Below are 15,170 nucleotides of genomic sequence, written 5' to 3'. Positions count from 1 at the left end.
AAACAATAACCACAAGAGGTGGGATTTGTCCCAGGTCATCTTGACTAAATTTTCAACACTGCTTCCCAAAAATGCTGAGTTAGACAAGATCTCAGAAGTCATTTAGGTCAATCATGGGTCCTTTCTAAAATTACCTAGGCAAATGATTATAGTTTTTCATATAAAAACTTCTAATATCAAGAAGCTCATTATACCTTAAGCCAGCCAATTTTATGTTTGAATAGATCTAAGAGTTAGGGAATTTTTACATCTGTTAAACTGAAATCTGCTTTCAATGAAATTTATTCCCATTGGACCTATTACTATGGGGGGGGGGTGTTGAGTAAAATAAATGGAATCCCCTTCCATGTGACAACCTTTCAAAAACTTGCAAACAGGCATCTAACTTCTCCCTTCTATATCTCCTGTCTTCTCCCACTTAGATATCTCCCATTCCTTCAATGACACTTATATTCCATGATTTTGTGTTTCCTTATCATTGTAGTCACTCATCTGTGCGCACACTCCAGCTTGTCAATTTCCTTTCTAAAATGGGTTGTCCAGAACTGGACATAATATCAAGATGTGGTCTTGCCAGGATATAATATAATAATAGGAAAGAGTGAAAAACAAGAACAACATTTTTCTAAGTTCTTATATTTTGATAGCACAATTTCTATTCAATTGATTATTCTGTGTCTTCTTAGTTTGGAGAAAGTGCTAACTTAGCCTGGAATCCTGCTTTGAAATTCAAGCCTTGTCAAATATTTAAATATGTCTTTAATTACTAATGGTCACCAAGGGCTTATGATGAAATCATAACAACATTTGTTGGTTTTGCTTAAGGTGCATTTTGTGTATGAAACATATACTGAATCATGCAATCTCATAATTTCAGTCAGAAGAGACCTCAGAGTTCATCCAGAGAATTTTTTTCTGATTGTACACCCCATCTGAAAACAAACAAACAAATACCCTTTAAGCAAATTCCCAATATGTGTATATTTATTTCCTTTATATATATATACGTGTGTGTGTGTATATATATATATATATATGGATGGACATACATATCATACTAATCATTAGGTACATTATAAAATTGAAATAGATATTGCAAAAGGTTGAAATAGTATTTATTCCCCCAATCAGTAAGGAGCTACTAGAGTTACTTTAACAGTAGAGTGATATGGTCAGCCTCAGGCTTTAGGAAAATCACTTTTACAACTGAATGGAGGATAGATTGGAGTAAGGAGAGGTTCAATGAAGGGAGTCCCATTAGAATATTACTGAAGTTGTCCAGGCAAGAAATGATGAGGGTCTGGACTATGATGGTAGTTTTGTGAATAGTGGGAAGAAGGCAGATGTAAGGTATATTATATAGAGAGAAACCATAGGTTTTAGCAAATTATTAGACATATTAGATGAGTTTGAGTAAGGAGTAGAGGATGGCACTGAAGTTGAGAACCTGCATGACTAGTAGTATGCTCAAAGGTAATAAGGTGCTATATTTTGTATTTTATTAAAATGAGATCTGAAATACAGATTGTCACGTATCCATGCTTGATCATCTTGTGCAACTTATTCTGACTTACTGAAAATAAAAAGGGGTGTGAACTGAGGGCTTTTATTCACTGGCCACTGAACTGGAACACAGTGCCAGCCAAAGGCCACAGAGCTTATAATGCTTGCTGTAGCCATAAGCTATGCTGTGGGTGGGAGTCAGGAATTTCCCCAACAACACCTGGATAGCTCATTCCAGGGCAGAAAGAGAGAGATTAGGGACTTGTACTGGATATAGACTGGGAGAGTATGACTGTGCTGAAAGCAAGCCTTATAGTTGTCTATCTTGGGGAGGATAAAATGCAACCCATCTCCCTATCCTCTAAGTCATTGATCTCTTGCAATCATGTCATAGCTCCCCAGGAGATTGGGTCCCTTCCTTTGAGACTATTGATCTAGATAACAAAAAGATATGTTAAGCATTCTTCCCTGCACTGTGCAGGCCAAGAAATACTCATGGTCCCATTATTTTAGAACCTTTTTTGCTATGTGGAATGAGTCACACAGAAGAGAATGTGTGGGTAGCTTGTCAGAAAAACCAGAACAGTTCTGTTACTACAGGTTTGCTAATACAAACAGCAGTATTGAACTCTAGCTCCAGCAATCCATATGAATTGAACCCAGTGGTCTCATAATTTCATGTACCACAAACTCCAAATTTATGACAATCAAATCAACACACAGGCAGCCTTACACATAGACAGAGTAGATCACCACTTATATGATGCTGTTTTGGGCAGAGAGGGAAATGGGGCACAAAGGCCTCCTGCCTCCAAGTTGTTTGACAGAATCACAGAAACTCCTATCTGGAAGGTACCTCAGAGGGCACTGAGACTATCATCTGCCTAGACAAGAAACTTCTCTATAACATGGTCAACCAACCATGGAAAATTTCCAAGGAAAGCAAACTCACCACTCCCTAAAGTACAAATTTTGGAGATAATTCATTTTCAGGAAATTTTTCCTCATATCAAATCTAAATTTGCTTCTTTCCATCTTTCACCTATCCTCATTTCTGTCCTTTGGAATATAGTAAAACAAGTTGTAATCTCTCTTCCCAGATATGTGCAAATACTTGAATAATGCTATAATACATCTTGGTGCTAAAAATCCCTAGGTTATCTCAATTGCTCCTTATGTAACTTGTGTTTGAGGCTTTTTACATCAGGGTTAGGAGTGGCTTCCTGAATTCAAATCCATCCTCAAACACTTACTTGCTATGTGACCCTGGGCAAATCACTTAACTCTATTTACCTCACTTTCCTCATCTGTAAAATGACCTGGAGAAGGAAATGGTAAACTACTCCAGTATCTTTGTTAAGAAAACACCAAATGGGTTCAGGAAGAGTTGGATATTACTGAAAACATTGGAACAAAAACAACTCATCTTGGTTGTTCTCTTCTAGACGCTTTCCAATTTGTCAATGGCCTTCTTAAAAAGTAGTGTACAGATATGTTCTTATGTACTGGGATGTTCCATTGCAGTGTTCACCTGAACAGACCCCATCCACAGTATAAATAGACTCCTCTGTTTGTCTTCCTATGACCTGGGCTGGAAATATGAATGATTTCTTTCCCTATGATTTCCTAATTAGTACTTAGTAGTGTGTTTACTAGATCTTTGTAAATAAATTTTTGTTGTGGTGTGCTCAGCTGCATTTCTCTCTGCTACTCCTCTGTCTTGGCTATTTTTCATCTGATATTTGTAAAGTATGACTACAATTTCCTCAGCTTTAAGATTTGATTCTTTTAAAAATGCAAATATCCCTAGGACAATTGACACTTTAATCTATAGTATACACACCCCAGAGGGAATGACTTTGTAAGAATTGAATTTTAGAAGGAGTCTGCTTCAGCTTTCTCAGAGCCTTGGGCTGGGCAAAGAGTTGATTTAATAAATTGTTAAGTCCCACTCTAATTGTGAGAGACTGGGACATATGTTATTTCTTCCCATCATTTCTGAGTCTCCATAAGACATGTATGTAGCCTCATGGTAACTTCTCAAATAGACATAAAAAGATCCAGATAAAGGAAGAGTGACTTTTCTAGTACAGTGATAGTGACCTACTGATTCTTTATTCAAGCCATAATGAAAATCCAGATATCTAAATAAGAAACAAAATGTAAAAAAAAAAAAAAACCTGAAAAAACAACAACAATATTCCTCCTATATCAGACCCCTGTTTCTTCTAGGCCTGGATCTTGGTATTCATGGGTGCCAGAAAGATAAATTTAAGTAGTCTTAGTTTCCCTCTTTCAAACTCTCTTCATAAGGTAGGGAGAGTTGCTAAATCCCCTCAATACTTTTCAGTGAATCATTAAGATCTGTCCTCCAGAGATTTTTAAAAACCCTTTCAGAGTTTGTTTTTATTCTAGCTTGAGAACCTACCTGAGAGTTGAAATTTCTCATAGTCACTCCTGGAGAAGTGAGTGGAACACCACATTTTCTATATTTAATCCTTAGACTATGAACTCCAGGGATAAGAGGGAGATTTAGTAACCAGAATTTGAAGAAGAAAAGCACATAATCCATAGCTGAGTCCTGACACTAAAGAGATGATTCTATAGCCCGTGATAATACTCTCCTCTTTTTTCTCCTCCCCTGTTGCTAAATTAAGAGAATAGTAGCAGCTTGGGGCATGCATGCCAGTAAGTAACTATAGAGTGATCTGAGGGAGGGAGTGATAACCAGAAGAAACTGGAGAGAACCCAAGAAGGGGAAGAGGTGAGATCAGGTAGATAAGGACAAGTCAAAGTTTTGATGATTTTTTTCCATTCTTTGATTTGGGGTGATGCCACTCAATGATAGAGTAAGTAGTTTACTCATTCCTCACTCCCATCCCAAAACCTAAGAAGCTGAATAGCTCTGCTAATGATCTGGGGCAAAGTAGTTGTAGGGAGGGAGAGAAAGAAAGAGAATAGAAAGAAAGAAAAAAGGAAGGAAAAAGGAAAGGAGGGAAGAAAGGAGACAGGGAGTAAAGAAAAGGAAAGAAGGAAGGAGAAAAAAGAAGAAAAAAGAAAATAGAGAAAGTTAGCATCAGAGAAGCACAGAGAAAGAGACAGAGACAGAGACATAAAACCTTGGCCAGCTACCACCATGGAAAAGTTGATAAAGATAGGACTTGTGGCTGCCTCCATCTGAGGAATGTTCACACTTAGGACCTGTGATTTATAGTAGGGATCTTTGGGACTAATGGTTGTTCATTCAAGGGAGTCTGTTTTTTTCTTCCTCTTTTAATAAAACTTTTTTCCCCCTTGTCATAGTATGATCTGCATGGATGCAAGTAGGGCTCTGTTCTTAGTATCCTATGAGATAGGCACTGTGGAGATATTCACCAAGTTCTCTGGCTCAAGTATAAGAACCAAAGAAAATGAGAAAATCCCTCAGAATGCACCTGAACCCTTTGTGATCAATGGTATGTAACACAAGGTTTCTGTTGGAATTGTGTGTACTTCTTGGCATTGTCCAGCCTATCTAGCCTAACTAGAATGACTGGGACAGGGACTGCAGGGGGCGTTGCACAAAGATAGTGATGAGAAGTGGGTGGGAGGAAGCATCTTCTCTGCTTCATCTGTGGGGACCCTGCAGTATGATAAAAACCTCCCCTCCGTGCCATGGAATTCATTTCTCCAAAGTTCCACTCAGCGCACAGCCATTTGTTTCTGCATTGTTTTTATTAAACAAGAAAGGCGAGCTTTATTACTGCGCAAATGAAAGCAGCCGGTGAAGATAGATACTTCCCAGATTCTTATTAATCTCCAAGAGTTATGGGGCTGCCCAAGTCCCACAGAAATTAACATACTCCACAGATTTCTCTCAGAGAGTCACGGTGCCTGTGCTACCCGCCTGGCAGGATGAGGGGAGGTCAGAAATGACGTCTCTACCCCACCAGCAGGTCTGGTTTTGTTTATTAGTTATATGCACACACACACACACACACACACACACACACACACACACTTCTTATGGTTATCTGAATTACATATGTCCACATTGAAGCATTCCTATATGTGGGTAGACACATACTATGTCACAGGCTGATAAATCCATAGATTTTCACAATCAACCACAGATGTAACTCAAATTCACTCTGTACTTGTAAATACATACAAGTACAGATATGTATGCAGTGCCCATGTGTTGCTTGAAAATGTATATTTATAGATGTACAAACATTTGTACAACATGGTTGAATCTCTATTTGAGACATCATCTGAAAGTATAAAGTTTGGATCATTCAATTCCATATTCAGATAATTGAGTATTTATTATAAACATTTCTTAGATTTGTATAATGTTTTATCATGGTTATAACCATTTTTGCATTCACTATCTTACTTGCACCTCTTAATAGCTTTCTGAAGTAGGCAGCAAAAGTGTTAGTATATCCATTTCAAATGTGAGAAAACTGGAGTCTCCTACAGAGGTTAAATAACTTTACCAAGGTCACAGAACAAGTGGCAGAACTCAGGTTAGACCTCAACCCAGTTCTCTTTCCATAGCATCACAATGACTCTACTCTGTGGGTAGCCATCTCCTAGGTTCTGCTAGTATCTACCATATCAGATCTAATATGGAATCTAATGAACTTATATTTGAGTATTCCTGGGGAAAAAAGATTAACAGATACACAATCAACTTTTCTTAAGTAAGTTTAATCAATGTTAAATAGCCATCACATTAAGAAGACAAAAAAGTCTAGAAACCATGCTAATCAGCTAACACGTGATCTCATCCTCAAGAAAAGAGATTATGACAGTCATTGAAATGACATTTTAGAACAGAAACTTCTAAAAAAAAACTTATGCAGGAGAACTTTGCAGGATTATGAACAACATTGCCTCATAAAACAGTGAGAGAGGTAAATTTATAGAAAGCTTGACAAAAGGCCAAATTAAGTCATCCTGAGAGCACTTAAGAATAAAATTGAGTAGATGCAAAATAGACAGAAAATGGAGGGAAATCTTCAAGATTTTTACAACAAATTCTCTCCGTCAGTGGAACTACCCCATTTGAATTCTAATATTATAATCTCAGATGTGTTGCATGAAGAATTAGGAATGACACTAAAGAATACATAGATGGGAAGAGCAATTGGACAAAGGATACAGAAATAGGTACATTTTGAAGGTAAAACAATTCTGAGAACATTGCTGGATTCATTTCAAGACAACTGAAAAAGGGGAGGATATCAAAGGCTCAAAAGAACTATAAGCTTTGTATTATGGGAAAAGATGACCAATAAAGTGTCAAAAACACAAATGACCACTTTCCCATCTCAATGAAAGATTTATAAGAATAATCTATACACTTATTGACATCCTTGTTAAAGGCATGATAAGAGATCAGGGAACATTTCACAAATGATATTCTACAGATGAGCTATCTTTTTTTTTGCAGGACAATGAAGGTTAAGTGACTTGTCCAGGGTCACACAGCTAGTAAGTGTCAAGTGTCTGAGGCTGGATTTGAACTCAGTGATGCTCTATCTTTAATAGACATACAGTTGAATGAAAGGTCCAGAGAATATAAGATCACACTTTAACTATTGTTTGTTGAGTACAAAACAAAAAGCACTTGAGCAAAATATTACCTTAGAGGTTCTCCTACAGCAAGATGTCTCCAGTTCAAATACTGAAATCTTAGAAGAGTACTCCAAAGAATTATCATACATCTAGAGGAGTCCCCTGAACTAATGTGAGCAGTTCTCTAATGAATTTGATAGGGCAGCTAGGTGGTGCATTGGAGAGAGCACTGGTCCTGAAGTTGGGAGGACCTGAGTTCAGTTCAAATCTTACCTCAGACACTTAATAGCTATGTGACTCTGGCCAAGTCACTTAACCCCAATTGCCTTAAAATCTGGACCCATCTCTAGTCATTCTGATATATATCTTGCCACTGGACCCAGAGGGCTTTGAAGGAGAGAGTGAAGTTGGTGACCTTGCACAGCCCTCCCTCAATTAAATTCAATTTAGTACAAGTCATGACATCACCCATGGTCCTCTTCCAGAATGAAGAACAAACAACAACAATGAACTTGATGAAATGACATGATATGGACCTTTATCTCAAGGGCTCCTCCCATGCAGGTGGGCATGTACACTAACACCTTGCTGAAAGGACAAAAGGAGTTCATCTGATTCATTTCCAGTGACTGAAGTTACCTCTAGGGTGATTAACAGACAGTTGATGAAAAGTGTTGGTTTACAAAAGTAAGCTACTCACACTATTTTTTCCTCTCTCTCTCAAGCTTCTAGATAAGAGTAGAACTTCATTTGGGAAGGGGAATAAAGGAAAGGGATTTTTTTCTCTTTCTTTCTAAGCTCTCCAAGAGCAGTTATTAGCAAAGTATATATCATATGTACATATGGGGACATTAAATGTATGCTCTATATATATATGATGGGGAATTTAATAGATATTATGTAGGTGTAACCATTATGTAATATAAGGACTATATGTATAGGGCGTGTGAAAAAACTTCCAATAGTCAAAACAAATTAATACTGGGATAGCATACAAATTGAAAACAAAAAACACTTGTTTATTTTTCTCTTTTGCAGGAAGTAGTTTAAGTTAGAATATCAGCTTTGGGTGTCGATGGTGAGGTTCTGGCCTTCTTCTTGAATTGCACTACGAAGGGGTTTACCTTCATTGTTGGCTTACAAGGCCAATATTTTTGTTAAATTACTTGGACGCCTTCTTTTAGGTTTTAGTAAATAATTTTCAAATAAACCTTCTAGGGGTATGAGGATGAGAATTAGGAGGAAGTATAGGATAGATGCCAGCTGGCCAATAATAATGTAGGGCTGTTCGACTGGTTGACCTCCAATTCAGGTAAGGGTAGATAAGTTAGCGGTTAGAAGTCAGAAGAGAGCCTGAGAGATTGGTCGGAATATCAGGCTACATTGTTTAGATGTATGAAGAAGGGGGATTATGAGTAGTACTAGGATAGATGCAAGTAGGGCCAGAATACCTCTTAGTTTATTAGGGATGGGCCGTAGGATTGTGTAGGCAAAGAGGAAATATCATTCTGGCTTAATGTGAGGGGGTGTGTTGAGGGGGTTAGCAGGAGAAAAGTTGTCTGGATCTCCTAGTAGTTCTGGGGAGAATAGGGCTAAGAGTAAAAGGACAAGAAGTATTAGGATAAATCCTAGGGTGTCTTTGATTGAATAGTAGGGGTGAAATGGGATTTTATCTGAGTCTGGGTTTACTCCTGAGGGGTTGTTTGAGCCAGTTTCGTGAAGGAATAGGAGGTGTACAACAGTTAGTGCTATAATAATGAATGGTAAGATGAAATGGAAGGCAAAGAACCGTGTTAGAGTTGCTTTATCAACTGAGAATCTTCCTCAGATTCATTCTACGAGAGTAGTTCCGATGTATGGAACAGCAGAGAGGAGATTGGTAATGACTGTGGCTCCTCAGAAAGATATTTGTCCTCATGGGAGGATATATCCTACGAAGGCAGTAGCTATAACGGTTAACAGGAGAATAACGCCAATATTTCATGTTTCTTTAAATAAAAATGAGCCATAATAGATACCTCGTCCTACGTGGAGAAATAGGCATATGAAGAATATTGAAGTCCCATTAGCATGAAGTTTTCGGATTAGTCAGCCATAGTTTACATCTTGACAGATATGGGCCACTGATGAGAAGGCAGTTAAGGTGTCTGAGGTGTAGTGTATAGCTAAGAATAGACCTGTTAGGTTTTGGATTACAAGGCAGGTGCCTAGTAATGAGCAAAAATTTCACCAGGCAGAGATGTTGGAGGGTGCTGGTAGGTCAATAAAGGAGTCATTAATAATTTTTATTAGGGGATGAGTTTTACCTAGGTGGGCCATTAGTTTTTGTAGTTGAAGAACAACGGTGGTTTTCATGCCATAGGTATATATACATACATACATGGTTTACTGTATATGTTTTCCCTAGTGTCCTGAGGTTGCTGATTCTCGAGGTACTTTTTCCTTCGAGTTTCCATTTCCTGTTCTGAACACAGATCATGAAATAAAGTTTTTGAGGTGGAATTTTCCCTGTTCAGTCAGTTGCAGAATTGATAGGTTTCCTGCAGATGTACATGGCAAAGTTAGACATGTACTTATATGTGATATGGAGGGAAGAGAGCCTGAAAATGAACTTTTCCTGCCTTGGACGTTATGTAACAATGAATCACTGAATTCAAGCATTGCTAAGTTTCACAATGTGGATGCTAGTCTTTTTAGAGGAAAATGTTCTTTATTACTGAACTTCTTAGAGAAGAAAAGGAATTGCCAACAGAAGATTGCCCAGAAGTGGTAGGACAAAAGTCACACTACAGGTTACCAGGAAACTTGGACTCTGACCTTTCCATTGCTGGGAGTTTCCTAGGCAATGAAGATATGAAGTGAAGAGAAGTATCTGGTCAGCACCCCTCAAAGAGACCATAGCATCCAGAGGGAATCTAATAAGATGATTGCTTAATGTATTTCTATATTTGTTCATGGGTTCTTCTTAGTCTTTTTCATCTTACATATTTTCTGGGTGGGCTAAATAAAGGCTTTCCCCAAAGTGATAGATATTTAGTTCTTCTATGTAGTTGAGGACCCTGTTTCCCATATTTGGGAAAATCTAGACAGGAACTGTACTATGGGTACATTAGGAATTTTCCTGAAGAACTTCAGGTGTGGGCAACAAGACAAAGAAAGAGAAATTTACCCTTTAGACTATGATTACAGATTAACAACAAGGAAACCTTTGTTCAATGGTCCTCTGATTATTAAGATCAAATGTGACATAAAACATAGAAGTGTTTGCCCCTGATATGGGGAATATACATCACAGAGTCCAAACAGAAGTGGGATTCACTATCACTGGTGGCCCTCCAGATTCTTTACTATACATGTGACACTTTTGTAATTGCATTAAACTGTAGAGCATTGTATAGGTTCCTAAATAAGATTTATAATCAGTCAGAAGAATTTGTACTCTCTACAAAAGAAAAACCAAATGGATGAAAAATGTTCATTCTCCAAAGTATACAACTTATATGAACAACTCATGTAGCTTCTCTTTCTCTGTCTCTACATATGTACATACACACACACACTTATTAAGCTGAATCATTTTAGACAGATGATGTAGATGAACAATGAAGTGGCCCCAAAACTGAATATGAAGAGAGTGGACTGGATAGCATTTGGGAAATTGTCAAGTTTTGCTTTTCTTGATTCCAAACTTATCAATCAAACAAAGATATATATTTTTTAGTGTACATAATCTTCTGGTGATGCCATATGGCTGAGAGTTAGTCATGAAATACACAAACTTTAAAGAATTACAGTTGCACTACTCTGAGATACCACCCCATTCCTATCAGATTGACTAGCATGACAGAAAAGGAAAATGACAAATGCTGGTGGATATGTGGGAAAACTGGGACAGTATACTGTTGGTGAAGTTGTAAATTGGTCTGACTATTCTGGAGAACTATTTGTAATTATGCCCACAGGACTATAAAACTGTGTATACTCTTTGAACCAGAAATAGCACTACAAGGTCTATATCCCAAAGAGATAAAAGAAAAGGGAAAAAGACCTATTTGTACAAAAATATTTGCAGCAGCTCTTTTTGTGGTGGCAAAGAATTGGAAATTGAAGGGATGCCCATCAACTGGGGCATGGCTGAACAAGTTGTGATATATGGTTATGATGGAATACTAGTGTGCTCTAAGGAATGACGAGCAGGATGTCTTCAGAAAACCTGAAAAGCCTTATATGAACTAATGCAAAGTAAGGGGAGCAGAATGAAAAGTGAGGAGAACATTTCATATAGTAGTAGCAGTATCATAATCAACTGTGAAAGACTTAACAACTTTGATCAAGACAACAATCCAAGACAGTTCCAAAGGACCTATGCTTTAAAATGTTATCCTGCTTCAGAGAGAGAACTGAAAAACGAAGAAATGATAAGTGCAGATTAAATCAGACCTGTTTAAATGTTATTTTTCTTGTTTATTTTGTGTGTGCATACTTTTTTGGGCAATATGGCTAATATGGAAATAAGTTTTGCATGTATATGTATATGTATAATCTGTATCATATAGCTTGCCTTCTTAGGATGGGGAGGCATGGAAGGGAGACAATTTGGAACTCAACATTTTAAAAACAAATGTAAATTAAATACACAAATATACATATATGCATATGTAGTTTGGAAATATTTAATGGAATACATAAAATACATTTTAAAAAATTAAAGTTGCAGCTCAATCACAGGTCAGTATAGATGTGCAAGGTGAGTATGAATAGATTGCAACATAATGTTAATAAAGAATGGCACAGAAGAAGTCACATGAAGGATATCATGAGATATAGACATGAGTGGAAATGTGCTTATTTTTTAGTGAAAGCATGAGATAACTGATGGACTCCATTTGTATAAATACAATATCAAGAAAGTCAGGGGGGCAGTTAGGTGGCACAGTGGATAAGGCACTGGCCATGGATTCAGGAGAACCTGAGTTCAAATCCAGTCTCAGACACTTGACCCTGGGTAAGTCACTTAACCCTCATTTCCCCTCAATAAAAAAGGGGAAAAAAAAAGAAAATCAGAGAAATGCTCCCAGTACATTGGGTAAACCCCTTTATGGAGGATTTCTGGGAATCATCCAGAGTGTGTAAACATGAATGCACTGTGATCTTTACCATTAGAGAATAACAGTGCAAATGAGATCACAAATCCATGAAGGCATCAAAGTATGGGTTTCTGTGTACATTTTTCATCCCTTGTTAGACTGTAGACTTCAGAAAGGTAGGACTGAGATCATACCTTATTTAAATCTTGTTTATTTCCCAGCACTTTTACACAGTAATTTTTATAAAGAATCTTTACACAGTAAGTTCTTGATCAGTATTTCTTGTATTGAACCTCGTTTGTCACACACTGAAGTAACCACTACTGTTACCATCATGCAACCTAGCCTTCAAAGGTATCCTTGTACATTCAGAATGGACCAATCCCTTCTGTACTTAGTCAAGTTGCGATCCAGTTTAGTGTTTTAGAAACAGAAGCTTTTCTGAGTAATTCAAAGAGAAGCAAAATAAAATGGTAGACAAAAGCATAGAACTAAGGTGTTTATATAGCACAGATCTTGTCCAAAGTTAACTACTGTCTAGCCACTCCTTTGCCAATATAGTTTAAGAAAACCACATTCTGTCCTATTCCTATTCTTCGCTAAAATCCTGAGTAAAGAACATTTGCTGATGAGGACTTCTCTATCTTGCCCTAAGGATTTCTTTCCATCTGTATCCTGAACTGCCCTTGTATACACCTCATAGTACCATGTAAAGAGTTTTGGTTTTGGAATCAGAGAAGATATAGCCAGTTCCCACCTTTGCTACTACCTAAATGACCTTGGACAAATTATTTGACTTTCCTGGGTTTAGTTTTCTCATTTTAAAAAATGATGGGCTGGTAAAAGACCAAAATCTTTTCTAACTCAAGATCTATTATCTTATAGTCTTGTAGCCTGTTTCTAGAGGCCTTAATGGCTTTTATTATTCATTAGGCCAAAATCTCTTTCACTCCTTGTCTCTGTTTCTCTATGTGTTTCTGTCTGTCTCTCTTTCTGACTTTCATTCTCAACATAGGAATCTCTCCATTTATAAGAATCACCATGTGGTTCTATGAATATTCTCCTTACCATAAAGTATCTCTCTCCCTATAAGTGTACCAGCATTATTTATTTCTCCAAGTTAAGCCATTAATACCAATTAAAATGCTAACTGGCAAGGCTGGAAAAAAAATAAAATTAATTCACTCACATTGATAATAGTATAATGTGTTACTCTTCCTAAGGGAATTTGCACAAAGTTTGCAGAGAGAGATGTAGAACATCCAGAATTGTCTTGGGTAGTCAAGGAGCCATGTATGGGTTCCTTGAGTAGTAGGAAGTGAGAATACCCTCTCCAAAAAAAAAGGAAAGAGAATGTACCCCAAAGTTCATATTCTCCACCATTCCATTTCAGTCCCCCAGGAAATCCTGATGCTAAGAACATTTTAAAATTCTTTTGAGCCATCCTTATTTGAGAGCCCAATGTCCTCAGCCTGTTTGCCTCAGAAGGACAGGTCAGTAGTGACATTTACATATGCAGCCTGACATTTTGTTCTTCAATGATTCAACAACTTTTTCATTTAGTTTTATTTATTGCTATTTTTCCTTCTGTGCATTGAGATCTGTGAGCTTGGGAAGTCCAGCCAAACACATTCAGGATTTTCTCTTTCTCAGCTTTGGATGTTTTCCCAGGAGCCTTTGTTATCCTGTTCCTCTGCCTCAAACTTGATAATTGTCACCCATGGACAGAATGACTCAGCAAGTACTTCTCACAAATATCCTCTGTCTGGACACCCTCTCCAAGAATGATGAAGAAACATTTAAATGTATGTCCTTTTTAAATATAGGCCTCGAGCAATAGAGGAATGAGTAGAGGATGGGACAATTTCTCTCATGGAAAAGGATGAGAAGAATTGGGATTGTTTCATCAAGAGAAGAAAAGGTTGAAGGAAGACTGATTTGGGAAAGTTGGGTTCTAATCATAGCTTTATCATATTTTGCTTGCATAATTGGGCAAATTGCTCAACCTTCCTGTGTCTCAGTTTACTTTGTGGACTAAATGATCTTCTAGGACCCTTTAGCTCCATGTGCCTGAATCAGTTTGGAGATTATGCAGCCTTTTTTTGTCATTCATCCAAGTCTTTTATTCTCCTTACTCTAGTGAAGATTTCCCCACATATAACTGATCTTTCTTGTTTTTTGGACAACAGAACCACTGAAAATGCTACTGAAGTTCATCTTGGCTTAGCTAAGGAGAATATTCATAGTAGAAAGAGTGACATACTTAAGAAAGAGACTTGACCTGTGAAACATTAATCTCTACTTTCATCAGGCTCATAAATATAATGAGGAAGTAGGCCCTTTGAAGACAAAGCCTCTGCTCCCTTTTTCTCATTAAGAGTTTGCACTAATGAAGCACTTCCTCATTACAGGGCATTTCCATGGGCATTACCTTATACGGGTGTACAACAACCTTGTAAAGGAGGTGAAACAAGTATCATTATTCTCTCCATTTTACAAATGAGGGAACAGAGACATGAAGAGTCTGACTGACTTGTCCAGGGTTACAAAGCTGCAAGTGTTGGAGGCAGTATTCAAACCGAGTCCTTCTGGTTCCAAGACCAGCACTTCATTTCTCAACGGCCCTGTTTCTCTTGGCATCTGTACAGTAATTAAATGTACTCTGTATATGGTTTTTCAACAAATAATATTTCTTATTTTTTATTTATTTTCTTTTGCAGGGCAATGAGGGTTAAGTGACTTGCCCAAGATCATACCGCTAGTAAGTGTCAAGTGTCTGAGGAGGGATTTGAACTCAGGTCCTCCTGAATCCAGGGCCAGTGCTTTATCCACTGCACCACCTGGCTGCCCCAATGAATATTTCTTGATTGTTGTTCCAAGATCCAAGATACAGAAGACATGGTAATGAATTCTAAAGAACTTTGGGTCCATTTGGAGATGCTCTCATGGAAAAGGACCAAGAGCATGAAAGCCAAGAGCAATAGTATCCCTTGTATCTAATACAGTGCAACCTTG

At 37.6% G+C, this 15,170-nt stretch overlaps 1 pseudogene; it reads right to left on the bottom strand.

Annotated features, from left to right (window-relative positions):
- Positions 1–8,571: 8,571 nt before the first annotated feature.
- LOC122735947 lies at positions 8,572–9,387 on the bottom strand (annotated as a pseudogene).
- Positions 9,388–15,170: the final 5,783 nt, after the last annotated feature.

The sequence above is a fragment of the Dromiciops gliroides genome, chromosome 1 (genome assembly GCF_019393635.1).
Source record: "Dromiciops gliroides isolate mDroGli1 chromosome 1, mDroGli1.pri, whole genome shotgun sequence".
In the NCBI taxonomy this organism is placed as follows: Eukaryota; Metazoa; Chordata; class Mammalia; order Microbiotheria; family Microbiotheriidae; genus Dromiciops; species Dromiciops gliroides.
This window is presented reverse-complemented; position numbering and strand designations above follow the sequence as displayed.